The sequence below is a fragment of the Hemibagrus wyckioides genome, linkage group LG21 (genome assembly GCF_019097595.1).
Source record: "Hemibagrus wyckioides isolate EC202008001 linkage group LG21, SWU_Hwy_1.0, whole genome shotgun sequence".
In the NCBI taxonomy this organism is placed as follows: domain Eukaryota; kingdom Metazoa; phylum Chordata; class Actinopteri; order Siluriformes; family Bagridae; genus Hemibagrus; species Hemibagrus wyckioides.
In genome coordinates, this window is record NC_080730.1 from 6,834,083 (window position 1) to 6,850,295 (window position 16,213).

The 16,213-nt window shown below is 37.7% G+C and overlaps 1 protein-coding gene across 2 annotated transcripts in view; it reads right to left on the reverse strand.

Moving 5' to 3' along the window:
* Positions 1–1,416, reverse strand: part of nicn1 (nicolin 1) — a 65,933-nt gene extending 64,517 nt beyond the window's left edge. For both annotated transcript variants that reach the window (XM_058372990.1, XM_058372991.1), the window contains exon 1: positions 1,217–1,416. The gene's annotated coding sequence lies outside the window, so the exon portion shown is untranslated. The remainder of the gene's footprint in view (positions 1–1,216) is intronic.
* Between the last annotated feature and the right edge of the window lie 14,797 nt (positions 1,417–16,213).

Here is a 16,213-nt window from a genome sequence, read left to right on the forward strand (position 1 = left end):
TGAGTGGGAGGGATGGGATGACTATCTCCAGGCAATCAGTCAGACATTAAACAACTGTGGGTGCATGTGAACAGGGTTGATACACTTTCCTGCAAATGTGTTAAGCTACCCTGCTAGCAGTTCAAAAAATGCCAATATAATGTCACTGAGCTGAGGACCTCATTTTTCTGACGATTTTTCTGAAGTGAGACAGGATCTTAAGGGTCTTGCTCAACAGTAGCAGCCTGTTTTGAACTCATGGACTTCTGGTCAGTAGCTGGATGCCTTAATGCCTTGAACAAGCAAGAGACTGTACCATATGCCTACGCATCGAATGGATCGAATAATATATCATTTATAGATCAATATAATTAGTCATAAAACTTGAAATTGACAACAGATGGAAGAAGAGTTATGTGGGAATGTTACTAATAATAAACTAACAAATACGGGATCTATCATATTGTTGTTATTGTAGTCTACCCTGACCAGGCCTAACATTATGAGCACTGACAGATGAAGTGAATAATGGCACCTGTTAGTGGGGGGGATATATTAGGCAGCAAGTGAACATTTTGTCCTCAAAGTTGATGTGTTAGAAGCAGGAAAAATGGACATGCATAAGGATTTGAGCGAGATTGACGAAGGACCAAATTGTGATGGCCGGACGACTGGATCAGAGCATCTCCAAAACTGCAGCTCTTGTGGGGGTGTTCCCCGTCTGCAGTGGTCAGTATCTATCAAAAATTGGTCCAAGGAAGGAACAGTGTTGAACCGGCAACAGGGTCATGGGTGGTCAAGGCTCATTGATGCACGTGGGGAGCGAAGGCTGGCCCGTGTGATCCGATCCAACAGACGAGCTATTAATACTGGTTCTGATAGAAAGGTGTCAGAATACACAGTGCATGATGGGTCAGGGCTACTTTGGCAGCAAAAGGGGGAACCAACACAATATCAGGCAGGTGGTCGGTGTATAATACAATAAACATAACATAACTGCCAGGGTTTTTCGACCACTAGAGAGCACTACTGGACAAGTGAATCTTCGAGAAACGACCCATTTCAAAAACACACCTGGAAAGTTTTAACCCTTCATAAAGCTTCGTTTAGCCTTGACTACTGAATATGAACCGAAAGTACACACAGGTAACACTGTCAAATCGACAATTAGCGTGCTAACCGCTACAATTAGCCGTGCATGGCGCTAGTTCTATGTAAACTAAGCTAGCTTACTTACCTTTAGGGGGACTCTTGCGTTAAAGGTAGCTACTTGACATTTAATAAGAAGCAGCTGTCGACTCCTATAGCAAAGCAGATTTTAAAGCAGAACATAACAACTTCACTTATATTCACAAAACTCGTTTGCTAAACACACAGCTAGCATGTTTTGCCCGAGCATCTTTCCGGGATACAGATCCGTGCTACTTCCGGCCTATGCAACCATGGAAACGCGTTATCTTAAAGGGGCAGCGCAGTACTTCTGTGTTTCTGTCGGTTCATCATATACAGGTATGAGGTTGTGTGATACAGTGATCCCCCGTTATATCGCGTCTCAAATATCGCGGTCCCGGTATATCGCAGATTTTAATTTGGAACATAACTAATTTATTTTTTTGCGGATTTTCCCGGTATCCGCAAACCTTATAGTAAATTGTTTTTATGTTGAAATAAAATAATTTATTATTTAATAATATTTAATAATATATATTTATAAATTATTCAAAAATAATTTATTAATAAAAAATATAATTATTAATTACATAATATAAACATTAACTGAAAAGGAAGTTAAATGTTAATAAGAACACATAGCGTTGTTTAGGAAAGCGTAGTGTGGGGATGCTGAAAATGAAAATACAGTACGCCTGGAGGAACGAGTCTGGCCAATCGGAATGCCCCATTCATTTAATCATGGTTGTGATTGGCTGCTGGCTGTGCGTGCAGTCGAGGAAAGGGAAGCAGAATTCTCCAGCATCCCAGTTTTTCACGTGTCACTGTCCCGAGTGTTTCGTTTTGTGCTGCGTACATTGAATTTTTACACTTTTTCTGCAAGCCCTATTAATTCATCTCGCTATATGCTTCCATGCAAATGTTTTCTGTGTGTTTAAAGAGTGTGGGAGGGTAATTTATGCCTTAAACAATAAAAAAAAAAGCATTTGGGGGTGGCGTTTATCGTTTTCTGGAAACAATCAATCATATCAACTTGACAGTAACTGCTCTTTTAGAGCATTTTATTTTACAGTAAAAAAGAGTGAGTCAAATGCATTGTTTATTGCAAACAGGTTGTACGCGTGTATAATCTTTTGAATTGCGTTAAAATTCCCAGCTCTTATTTAGTATCCGATTTTCCTCTAGGAAAAATAAAAACATACTTCCATCACTTTTAGGTTATCATCCTTGTATGTTCGATCTTGCAAAACGTCTGTAATAAAAGTGAGTTCCTGTTACCATTTACATTATAGCAGCTATAAACAGTCATTCCCTCACCGACTCTCTCTCTCTCTCTACCAATGATTAATGACCATAAAATATAAACCATCTGCTGAATGAAAATCAAATTACATAAAAGTTTATAAATTCATAGTGGATGAAATAAATAATGTGTTTTGTACGTTTTCTTTTTGGTAGATGTTTGATCATTTTTTTCTTTTTATTCAAAGTCTGTAACTTGTCATCATGTATACCATTGACCCAATTCTGTATGTATGTATGTACAGTATGTGTGATGAAGCAGTAGTGAAATGTGTAGTGCAAATAAAATCATCCTCAAGCGCCAAGATGTCGTGAATTTGTGAATGTGAATTTTTTTCACAGTGCGTGTAGCAGCTGTAGACTGCAGGTAGATGGCAGGAATGCTCTGTGGTTTTTCGAGCTCTGATCCAGTCCAGGAGAACTGGATGACATACAGTATGCTGCCTTGAGAATGCACTGATTGGTTTTATTGGTTCAATAAATGCCTTCGGGTTTTTTCCACTGCACTCCAGTTTAGCACAATACGAGCCCACTGCTGCATGACCAATGATTAAACAGTTTTAATTATTCACAAGATGCACATTTCAAAGAGTCAAGACCTTGCTTGATTTGTTTGTGCTTATGCTCCAGTGAAAGTGGGGATTCGGAAACCACCGTTTAAAACGTTTTCAATTTGTGATGAATGCTTTACAAACATCTTGAAAATGGTGGTTGGCTTTTAAACACAGATTATGAAATGCATCCATCAACAATCACTAGTTGCTCACACTATGAGAAAAAAAAAATTAAAGAGTTCTTTATGTTTAGAATACACAATGACACAACCATGCTACACACACACACACACACACACACACACACAAATGCCTTTATCTGTGTTTTTTTCCCTCTGTGGTGAAATGTGGGCTGCTAAGTAGCTGTGGGAAGAGAGCATAGTTCAAAAGCTGGCAACAATCTGGGAAGCAGGAAGAGGATCTTAATCTTCATGAGGTCAGTTATTTTCTTTTTTATCCCTTTTTAGAAAAATATTTTTTTCTGATAAAATACACAAGGCCAATTAAAGCCCCTTAAATCCAACCTTTTTTCCTTTGCTCTTTTCTTTTATTAGTTAATAATTGAATAAACTGTGGTGATAAAGGGGTTCCTTTTAAAAAAATGTACCCAGGGAATTTGAACTAAATATAATGCAAAAACGCAGCATTGTTTGGTTTATGATAACAAATGTAGCATAAAAATTCAATTTGAAATTAAACCAGCTAGCTAATGTTATGAAATACACCAAAAGAAATTACTAGCTAATGTTAAAGAATACGTTAAAACAAATTTAGCTAGCTAATATTAAAACCCACATTTTAACAAAACTAGCTAATTCCATACAATAAGCCTAAACACAGCTAATAATAGAAAATACGCCTAAACAAATTAGTTAGCAAATGTTAGAGAATATGGCAAAACAAAAACTAAATATTGTTAAAGAATTTGCCAAAAAATAAAACTAGCTTGCTAATGTTAGATAATACACCTAAACAAACTAGCTAGCTAGTAATAGGGAATATATTGAAACAAATGTAGCTAGCTATTATTAAAAAATACATCTAAACAAAACTAGCCAATTCCATACAGTAAGCTTAATCACAACTAATAATAGAGAATATGCCTAAACAAATTAGTTAGCAAATGTTCGAGAATATGGCAAAACAAAAACTAAACATTGTTAAAGAATTTGCCAAAAATAAAACTATCTAGCTAATGTTAGAGAATACATCTAAACAAACTAGCTAGCTAATATTAGAGAATACATCTAAACAAAACTAACTTGCTATGTGTTAGAAAATACACCTAAACAAACTAGCTAGCTAATGTAGAACATACACATAAACAAAACTAGCTAGCTAATGTTAGAAAATACACATAGACAAAACTAGCTTGTTAATGTTAGAGAATACACCCAAACAAACTAGCTAGCTAATGTAAAACACACATGTAAACAAAACCAGCTAGCTAATGTTAGAAAATACACGGACAAAACCAGCTAGCTAATGTTAGAAAATACACTTTACAAACTAGCTAGCTAATGTTAGACAATACACCTAAACAATCTAGCTAGCTAATGTTAGAGAACACACCAAAACAAAACTACTTTGCTAATTTTAGAGAATACACCTAAACAAAACTAACTAGCTAATGTTAGAAAGTACAAATAAAAAAAACTAGCTCGCTAATGTTAGAGAATATACCTAAACAAAACTAGCTTGCTAATGTTAGAAAATACAAATAAACAAAACTAGCTTGCTAATGTTAGAGAATACACCTAAACAAATTAGCTCAATGTTAGAGAATACACCTAAACAAATTAGCTCAATGTTAGAGAATACACCTAAACAAATTAGCTCAATGTTAGAGAATACACCTAAACAAATTAGCTAGCTGTTAGAGAATACACCTAAACAAATTAGCTAGCTGTTAGAGAATACACCTAAACAAATTAGCTCAATGTTAGAGAATACACCTAAACAAATTAGCTCAATGTTAGAGAATACACCTAAACAAATTAGCTCAATGTTAGAGAATACACCTAAACAAATTAGCTCAATGTTAGAGAATACACCTAAACAAATTAGCTAGCTGTTAGAGAATACACCTAAACAAATTAGCTCAATGTTAGAGAATACACCTAAACAAATTAGCTCAATGTTAGAGAATACACCTAAACAAATTAGCTCAATGTTAGAGAATACACCTAAACAAATTAGCTCAATGTTAGAGAATACACCTAAACAAATTAGCTCAATGTTAGAGAATACACCTAAACAAATTAGCTCAATGTTAGAGAATACACCTAAACAAATTAGCTCAATGTTAGAGAATACACCTAAACAAATTAGCTAGCTGTTAGAGAATACACCTAAACAAATTAGCTAGCTGTTAGAGAATACACCTAAACAAATTAGCTCAATGTTAGAGAATACACCTAAACAAATTAGCTCAATGTTAGAGAATACACCTAAACAAATTAGCTCAATGTTAGAGAATACACCTAAACAAATTAGCTCAATGTTAGAGAATACACCTAAACAAATTAGCTAGCTGTTAGAGAATACACCTAAACAAATTAGCTCAATGTTAGAGAATACACCTAAACAAATTAGCTCAATGTTAGAGAATACACCTAAACAAATTAGCTAGCTGTTAGAGAATACACCTAAACAAATTAGCTCAATGTTAGAGAATACACCTAAACAAATTAGCTCAATGTTAGAGAATACACCTAAACAAATTAGCTCAATGTTAGAGAATATACCTAAACAAATTAGCTAGCTGTTAGAGAATACACCTAAACAAATTAGCTCAATGTTAGAGAATACACCTAAACAAATTAGCTAGCTGTTAGAGAATACACCTAAACAAACTAGCTAGCTAAATTTAGAGAACATACCTTAACAAAACTAGCTAGCTAATGTTAGAAAATACACCTAAAGAAGAGTAGATTGTTATTGTTAGAGAATATGCCTAAACAAATGTAGTTAACTTATGTCAAACAATAGCCTATATCTAAGCAAAACTAGCTAGTTAATATTAGAGAATATACCTGAATAAAACAACATAGTTATAAACAAATTAAGTTAGCTAATGTTTGGGAATATGCCTAAACAAATTTAGCTAACTAAATCAGGAAAAAAGTATCATGCCTGGATGTAAACAGTGTAAATCTTGGTAGCTAGCTAAGTAGCTATACATGGTGTACTTAGGGAGTAGGTATTTATTATTGTTTGTTGTAGTTGTTGTATTTATTTTTATAAAGCTAGGATCTTGAATGTTGATATACCAACATGCCAGTGTTGTATAGCTGCTATGCCATGAATTTAACAGACCCTACCACCCCTATAATTCGGGTGATTCCACTATTGTAGTACCGTTTGTTTATCACTGATATAATCCTTATAAATCTGTATGGAAATTAAATGTTAAAAAAACATTACAAACTTTGTGCTTTATATATGCTATGTAGCTATAGTACATTTCAGATAAATAATTGAAAACAAACTGAACCATCAATCACACCCATATATATTTTTAATTTATCAGATGCTGAAATCATTTTAATCCGTGAAGGCTTATCCACGGTTTCTTTAGCTAACCTGAGAAATTCCCTCAGGTATTCTGTGAAATCATAAAGACTTTTACATTCAATAAAGTTTCAGTGCCTGCCAAGCTGCCACTGTTTAGGCTTTTCGTTTTCTTTTTTTTTTTTACACGTATATAAATAAGCTACGACAGCTTTGTTTACTATTCGCAAAACCTCATTCAATTATGAAGTTGATACATGAATGCAAATGAATACCAGCTTATTATCATCTGACAATAAGATCAGCTTGAACCAATTGTATATCAAAAGCATACATAACGTGCTTGCAAGAAAGAAAACTAGGGTGTATGTAAATGGGAGCGGTGGATGTGAAAAGCGATGCATTGTGTAAAGAACTTAAGAAGGCGATTCGAGGCGCTGTTGAATTATAAATATGTCTTTAATTATAAATCAAGCCATAGCTATGTGTTTGTTTTTGCATGATGATTTTCTGACTCCCTGTCAGTCTAATAGACACAGCAAGATGGTGATGTTCGAATACTCAATGTCTGCAGGTTTTATACAGCACTTACCATTTATGTTTATCACTGGCATAAGTACAAGAGGGGAAAGAAACGCAGACGTGAGCCACTTTCTCTTTATTTCACTCGCTTTCTGCCCAAAACGTCTCGCTCTTGGGGGAGCCTCCATTTTGATGAATAATTGATAGCTTTTTGTGTGGAGAGGAAATTTAGCATATTTATCTAGGTCATTTAAGAGCGTGCATTTTAAAGTGCAGCCCAGGACCTCAATTGGCTACTTGGCATTGGTCCAAGTCTCACTTTCCTTTCAGTAGTGTATTCACATTTCTTCATTTTGGTGTGATCCTTTGACAGCAACTTTTTTTATCTGGCTGCTGAAAAGGGAGACAGTTAATGCATGTTCCAGATGTTATTACCAAGGGCTCCATTAACTGCATTGCTGTGTGAAGAATGGCCTAAAATTGCGTGCGTGTTTATGAGTGCATTGTGAATCAGCATACGCGCTGCAGGAAAATCACCCATAAGTGCTTCTGTGCATTCAGTCAGCTAGGCTGATTGGAATATTGTGCAACATTTCAACGGGGACGAAAAGGGCTCCTTTTTCCCCCTCCTACATCTTGTTTCTTCCACTTTTAACAATGCAGAGTGGAAGTAGTTATGCTAAATCGGCATACTGAACATTGTCATCCGGTCGATGGATATAAAACACTCATTCGGTCATTCTGAAGTGTAATAGTAGAAAGGGAGCACAGATACATTATAGCATAAAGCATTTTAACCCTCGCCAACTTCCAAAACAAGTGGCTACTTGCATCCGCAAGGCAAGAAGGGTGTAATGGGGGACTTGCCTTTGGCAGCAAGCACCAAGAAAACTGTAAATGATGCAATTTAGTTATTTATTTCTATTTTGTTTTCCTTTAAACTAGTGGTTAGACTGGGGTCTGGCCACTGTATCAGCTTGTATCTGAACCACATCCTTCATTGTGCAGCTAGTGAGCCCACAAGATGACTGGACATCACAGTTTCAGCCTAATAGTGTTACATGGGTGACAGCCTGTAGACTAATCTAGCTCAAGGTCTGGGTGGTACTAGCCCTAATCCAAAAGGCTATACCTACTGTCTTTGTACTTCCAGTGGGGTTCATCAGGATCAGTCTTTGTCTGACCTTTTAAATCAGTTGGCTATTTCTGTTTTAGTCTCTTCCTTTGAACTATGCCCAGCCTATCAAAGACTATCCACTACATGCCTTCCATGTGGATGGCATTGCACCTGACATTCCCCCTTTATCTTGCAGGTGGTGCACACACAAAATGTCCCACATTATCCCTCATTTCTTGAGCCTGACCAGGTTAGGTGGCTTGGTCACTAGATGTGTGGAAGCCACCACTATGCCAGACTCCAAGAGTAGGTCCTGGTATCCCAACCTAAGGCCAGGCCATGGGGTCATTAGGATCACTTTTTGTCTGACCTTTGCCTTCAGATCTGTTCACCAAAAATGACCCCACTGTGAGAACTAGACTTCCAGTAAAATAGGCCTAAGCTTTGTTTACTCAAACAAACCTCTTCACCATGACAATTACTTAATCCACAATCTATCTATTTCTTCTCTTGGTCATAAGCTGCGGGTAGCAACCAAAAGAATACGGTTTTGAGTATGTGGTTCCTCTGCAAGGTTGCTGAACTTTACTTTCCATAATAAAGTAAGGATCTTGACAGTCCAAGAGAACACCAGAGTAGAGGAGCCATTTGAAGTGGTTTGGGTATTTTACAAGAATGCCTCTGGTGCACTCACACTAGAACTGTTCAGACATGTCCCAGTGGATGGAGACCTTGGGGCAGATCCAGGACTCAATGGAGAGATTATATCTTACATTTGGCCAGTTGGCTTGGGAATGTCTAGGGATTCACTTGGACATGTTACAATCTGTGGCCAGAGTTAGAAAAGCCTTGATTGAACTTTTCAGCTCGTCATCCCCACCAGGAAAAGCAACAAGGTAAGGTAAGGTAAGGTACTTTATTGTTATTATATACTCAGACAGCAACAAACGCATCTAAACATAAAACAATACATCAATGTAAATGAAATAAGAAGTTAGAAAAAAGAGTTCACTGTAAAAATTTACAAGATTTCACAGAGGATTATTTCCAAACTAATGATATGTTAGATTTTACAAAATACATATTTACTTTTGATGAATCATCACAGGGGTCTCCAACACGTCGCTCGTGAGCTACCAGTAGCTCGCAACCCACTTCTGAGTAGCTCACCTAAAGGTTCTTAAAATATGTACAAAATTAATAAAAATCCAATTAACTCAATAAACTCCCGCCCCATACGGAAATCTGACTCCATGGAAAAATCAAACTCCTCCATGCGTGCACATACATCACACAGTTTAATACAGCCATTTATCAATCGATTTCACACACAGCTAACACCAAGACTGTACATGGAAGCATTATATACCCTTAAATCTATAAGCACAATTTAATTTTGGATAAAGGATAAAGAATGCACAAGCTGTAGACGTTTCTTATTACTGCAGGTGGTGTTTTGTAGTAAACTGCTGTCTAACATTTCTCATTGTACATGCATATGAATGCCATAAAAATACTATTATTCAATCCCATAAAGTCCAATAAAATTTCAGGTCTCTGTTTTCAAAATTAATAACGCCTTCAGTTCCCTTTTCTTTTTTTAACAAAAAGAGTCTTTTACAGTCTTGCTGAGGCCATCAGGGTATGTGCCAGGGCATTTGTAAGTAACAGTTTGCTGCTAAATAACAGGATCAATGTGAGTGAACGAAATCTGAAAACAATACTGTTTTGTTTTCTTTTAATTCACACAAAAATAACTTATTCAGTTTGGTGGCAAAAAGCTGTGTAAATGAATTTTACTAATAATATACTGAGTAACTCTTGGCCACCTTAATATTGTCAAAGAAGCTCTCAGATGAACAAAGGTTGGAGACCCCTGCTCTAGATCATGTACCTAGCAACATGAAGTAGTTATGTCAGCTGTATAGATACGGTACATGTTTTAAACTGAGAATGTGCTTAAGTACGTGAGTCATGCTGATTCAATCCTCACAGATCATTTAAGGGGTCACTGACCAACAAATGTCAGTTCAGGGCAAGTCAGTGCAGGCATATTGAAACTTGAAAACAAGAGTTGTCCAAGAAGCTAACAAAACAGAATATGATATCATTCAGTTCAATAAAATAAAAGATTACAACAATTAGTGCTGTTATTTCTTGTTTCTCAAACTACAGGCTTAGCTTCCCCAGCCCTTGTACCATAGACCTAGGTACCTTGACTCTTACCTTAATAACAATCTGGGCAGGAATATTCAAGCGCCTCCAGATTAGTAGATTAGATGCTAGTGTAGAGAATTATGGTGCTAAAGCAAGTGCTAAATAATAGAAGAGCTATTATCATGATCCAGCAAACCATGATTATCTTTATGGGACGTATTTTGAGGCCTCAAAATAACTCAATATAAATAACATAAATTGCTAACAAGTACATCAGGATATGGTGTTATAGGAAATAAAAACAGGATGACGTCCTTAAAGTCGAATAGTTGATATAAAATGTTCTGAAGTGTTTTGTTCTATGTATAACACAGCAATGTTCCATTCAAGAACGACCTTTTAACCACTTATAATTATGTTTAATCTTGTGGAACGTCTGCAAAACAAGTTACTGTTATGACTTATACCAGTTATAAACAGCCTTTTACTCACAAGCCTCTATTTTTCTTTTTCAATGAAATTATTAAGTCAAAAAAAAGCAGTTTGTCATTTTAGAGAGAAACAAGAAAGCTAAAAGTTTTCCTTTATATTGACTTTCGCATGTTGGTAAACTTAAATCTACAGTTTCGGACCCATCAAGTTTTATGAACTTTAATGAAATGTACACTACTACTGTAACTATAACTAACTTAGGACATCTTGACATCGTTTTTTTTTTTGGTTAGTTTTTTTGGTAACTTTTAGAATCTGCACTACACAGCTTAAAAAGTGGCTACAAACATATTTAACAATTTCTCTCCTTTAAAAAGGAGAAACGTTTCACAGATCATCATCCTTTACCACCCCAAATCCCTCATGCATGAAACCCCAGCTGGCAGGAGTCTATCGTTCAGAAGCTCATGTGCTCCTTTCACCCATGATGCTTTGCATCATGTTCCTGGCTCCCTGGTGGCCGATGGCATCGATCATTTCAATTATGCCCATTATACCGGTGTTATTTCCTCGATCCACTCCGTCTGGTGGTGGAGATAATGCAGCATTGTGTCGCAGGGATCAGCTGGGTTTCTTTTTATAGCCTCTAGGATGAACTGACACAGGTGAGGCATCAGGAGCGAGGGATGCTGCGGGACGAATGTGTGCTAGCTTGATATCTGTCACCTGCACATAACAGGGCAATAAATCTCAATATAAAAAAAAAAAAAAAACATCTTGAGAAATTGCAATGGTGTGCACTATTATGATTGATTTTTTTTTTTTTTTTTTTTTTTACAGTGTGTATTTTTTCTTCGGGTGTCTGTGTCTTTTAAAACATAGAACATATTCGATTCGTTAACTAATTTACATGATGTGTGTTTTTTTTTTTCCTTCATCTGTACAAACGAGCTAATTATATACTCCGGTTTCCGTGAGTGTTCTGCGTAGTCAGGTTTATTTTTTGATATCAGAAGATCACCCAAGCTTACACGGCAGGTTATCTGCATGATACGCAGCACAATATGCTCAAATTGCAGTATCAGTATTCCCTGACTGCTCAAGCGGCAGCACTGCTTCGGCGAAATGTCAGTCAAGTCAATGTAATCCGGTTACATCCTGATTAAAACATAATGAACATTTGTAAAACCATCTTCATATTCAATTGTCACTTAACACCGAAGTGAACCGAAAGCCGGTGTGGAAACAACGGCTTCTTTGTTTCCTTTCTAATCAAGCCAACGTTAATCAGACTGCACAGATGCGTCGAGTCAGAGAAAAGTAATCCTGTGTTTAAAAAGTACCACTTCCTTATTCTATTGTTATTCCAAGGCCAAGCTTAAAAGCATGGGAGCATTTTAAAACCCGGTGCGGAGAAATGATTCGGTGCTGTCCAATTGTCTAGCACGCTGTTACAGAGAAGGGATTTGCTTAAATTTCCCTTCTGGTTCAAAATCTCTCCATCAATCTCTCGACTGCCTGGCAGGGCTAGTTGAAGAGCACGCCATTAGCAGCTAATCTCTTAGCAGGCTCTCACCCTTCCAAACTTCAATGGGATCACGTTGATGATGGGCTAATCTAATCTATGGGAAGAAGAAATTGCTGCCTGTCTCCGTTCCCCTGTCAGTGAGCGTGAGGAATTTAATGAGAACTTAATTGTTTCCCAACTCCTGCTGTAATTCAATAACACAATCTGCTTGTTCACTTGATGTTTTAAAAGCACACATCCTCCCTTTGTGTGGTTTGTCAGGCAGTAATAGTATCAGCCATTTTTTTTCTTGTAGTGTGTGGCAAAATTGAAGGCCTTTTATTAATGTCTCCTTTACATTAGCTGGATGAGCTGTGATTGTAGAGGAAAAAAGAGTGTTGCTGTGGAGATCCTGAGGGAGACATCAGTCTCCGTTGTCTCGTGCTGTGATCAAAAGGAAATGTAATGAGACTGCTGAAAAGAGGTCACCTCAAAGTAATTATGTTACAAGGATTTCAGTTTACCGAAGCATTGTGTTTCATGTTTCTGTTGATCTTTGCTGATAATTAACTGCAAATGGTAACAGATGAACAAACAAGGATTGACAAGAAGATAAAGAAAATGTATAAAATATCGTGTTAGCACAGGAATACACGTGTTTGAATGGTCGAAAAATACTTCAGGTAATGATGGTCTGATGATCTGAAGTTTCAGCTGTTAACTTACACCAAGGATGGATCATGAAGACTCTGAAGACAGTATTCAGCTTTGAGTTGAGAAAATGAGACTCATTTTGCTTTGATTTGTGTTTTCATTGATTTGTGTTGTATTTTATTGTATTGGCAGGGAACTATTTAACATTTTTTACATTCACTAAGATAAAAACTCCTGAAATAAATCATGAAAATCACGACTCATGAACTGAAAATGTAAAAACAGAAATCAGCTGCCTCTGCCTTTTTGAGGTAGAAGCAAAAAGAGGCGTATTTTCTGAACCACTAGTGGGTCAGGTCATTATTTTAATCCAACAGCAAGGTTAACAATCTATTTGCTGTAATATTACAGACGTTTCAGGGGGAAAATGCAACTGCTGGGTTATGCTTTACCGCAGCTGACAAACATGGATGCCACTGACTTCAATTCCCAGTCATTCCCACATTCTCATTAACCAGACATTAAATTCTTTCACCTATTTCTTATTATGCATATTTGTTTCTCATACTTTTGAAGCTCCTTGGTTTCAGTTCCTCATTGCGAGGCATATGCTAAGTTCCACACGTCCGCGAAACATTACTAAGCTTGTATTTAGCTGTGCCTTTTTTATATATATTTATTTTAATCCCGTTTATCTCTGATAGTATTCCTTGTTAACTTTTTCCTGTTTTGATTAGTGCTGATTTAGATTATCCACAGTGCCTGTGTTTGTATGTTCAAATACTTTTGCTCCTAATTTTGTAACTGTCCCAATATTTTTGCATATCCCCTATTTTTGTGGATGTTCTAATACTTTTGCCTATTGTGCCTATTTTTGGAGACTTTTATTAAACTATGCCCTGCTTTGGCGTCCAACCGCTTTGAGTGTACTTTGTGATAACACTAAAACTAAGTCCTTCAGATTTCCTTCAGACTCTTTGGATTTTAAAAACTTACCACAAACATTAGCCTGTTAAGATTTCCTCCATGTTGGCAACGCTCGTTTTTTCCTGCAAGTCAGCACCCAGCTTACTAGCTAGTGCTAAAAAATAAACAATAAACAATTCAGTAAGAGCAGTCATGGTTTTCACAAAATGCTGGAAAGAAAACAAACCTGTCGACACATTGCTGACTTTTCACTTCTTCGTTAACAAGTCGGTCATGAGTTTGGAAGTTGCTGTCGCATTGTTCGTGAATTGTCAGTGCTACCTGAGTGGAGTTAGGCGCATGCTAGCTTGAGGAACTGCTGGTTCTGTCAGGTGAAAATCACATGCAGAAATGTAGAGACTGTATCTAATTGGTTATTTCGCTGCAGTGAACAGACTCAACAGATATCTAAACTACAACAACCTAACAACTAAATCCAGAATATTCTTAGTGCTCATTAGAGTCGTTAGCATGATCAAGCCACGTAGGAGTTTCTTCAGAAATGACTAATTCTTATGAAGTACAATGTTATACACCTATCAGGTATAACATTATGACCACCTGCCTAAAATTGTGTTGGTTCCCCTTTGGCTACCCCTTTGGCTACCATCATACTCTGTGTATCTGACACCTTTCTATCAGAACCCACCCATGACCCTGTCGCCAGTTCACCACTGTTCTTTCCTTGGACAACTTTTGATAGATACTGACCACTGTAGACTGGGAACACTCCACAAGAGCTGCAGTTTTGGAGATGCTCTGATCCAGTCATCTAGCCATCACAATTTGGCCCTCAAATCCTTACGCTTGCCCATTTTTCCTGCTTCTAACACATCAACTTTGAGGACAAAATGTTCACTTGCTGCCTAATACACTATATTGCCAAAAGTATTCGCTCACCCATCCAAATAATCAGAATCAGGTGTTCCAATCACTTCCATGGCCACAGGTGTATAAAATCAAGCACCTAGGCATGCAGACTGTTTTTACAGACATTTGTGAAAGAATGGGTCGCTCTCAGGAGCTCAGTGAATTCCAGCGTGGAACTGTGATAGGATGCCACCTGTGCAACAAATCCAGTCGTGAAATTTCCTCGCTCCTAAATATTCCACAGTCAACTGTCAGCTGTATTATAAGAACGTGGAAGTGTTTGGGAACGACAGCAACTCAGCCACGAAGTGGTAGGCCACGTAAACTGACGGAGCGGGGTCAGCGGATGCTGAGGCGCATAGTGCGAAGAGGTCGCCAACTTTCTGCAGAGTCAATCGCTACAGACCTCCAAACTTCATGTGGCCTTCAGATTAGCTCAAGAACAGTGCGCAGAGAGCTTCATGGAATGGGTTTCCATGGCCGAGCAGCTGCATCCAAGCCATACATCACCAAGTGCAATGCAAAGCGTCGGATGCAGTGGTGTAAAGCACGCTGCCACTGGACCCTAGAGCAGTGGAGACGCGTTCTCTGGAGTGACGAATCGCGCTTCTCCATCTGGCAATCTGATGGACGAGTCTGGGTTTGGCAGTTGCCAGGAGAACGGTACTTATCTGACTGCATTGTGCCAAGTGTAAAGTTTGGTGGAGGGGGGATTATGGTGTGGGGTTGTTTTTCAGGAGCTGGGCTCCTGAATTCCATGCTCCCAACTTTGTGGGAACAGTTTGGAGCTGGTCCCTTCCTCTTCCAACATGACTGTGCACCAGTGCACAAAGCAAGGTCCATAAAGACATGGATGACAGAGTCTGGTGTGGATGAACTTGACTGGCCTGCACAGAGTCCTGACCTCAACCCGATAGAACACCTTTGGGATGAATTAGAGCGGAGACTGAGAGCCAGGCCTTCTCGTCCAACATCAGTGTGTGACCTCACAAATGCGCTTCTGGAAGAATGGTCAAAAATTCCCATAAACACACTCCTAAACCTTGTGGACAGCCTTCCCAGAAGAGTTGAAGCTGTTATAGCTGCAAAGGGTGGACCGATGTCATATTGAACCCTATGGATTAGGAATGGGATGTCACTTAAGTTCATATGCGAGTCAAGGCAGGTGAGCGAATACTTTTGGCAATATAGTGTATATCCCACCCACTAACAGGTGCCATGATGAGGAGACCATCAGTGTTACTCACCTGTCAGTGCTTATAATGTTATGCCTGATTGGTGTATAATGAATTGGTTAAACTGTTAAAATGTCTGGTTTTGCTAACCAAAGTATTTCCTGTGTATTTCCCAGCGAGATTTTTTGCCTCATCCTTTACATAGCATCTCTCTTAAGAAAACTCTTTTTTAGACAAATAATCATAAATAGACCAATAACTTTGGATAAGGATCATATTTTATACTAATGATAAT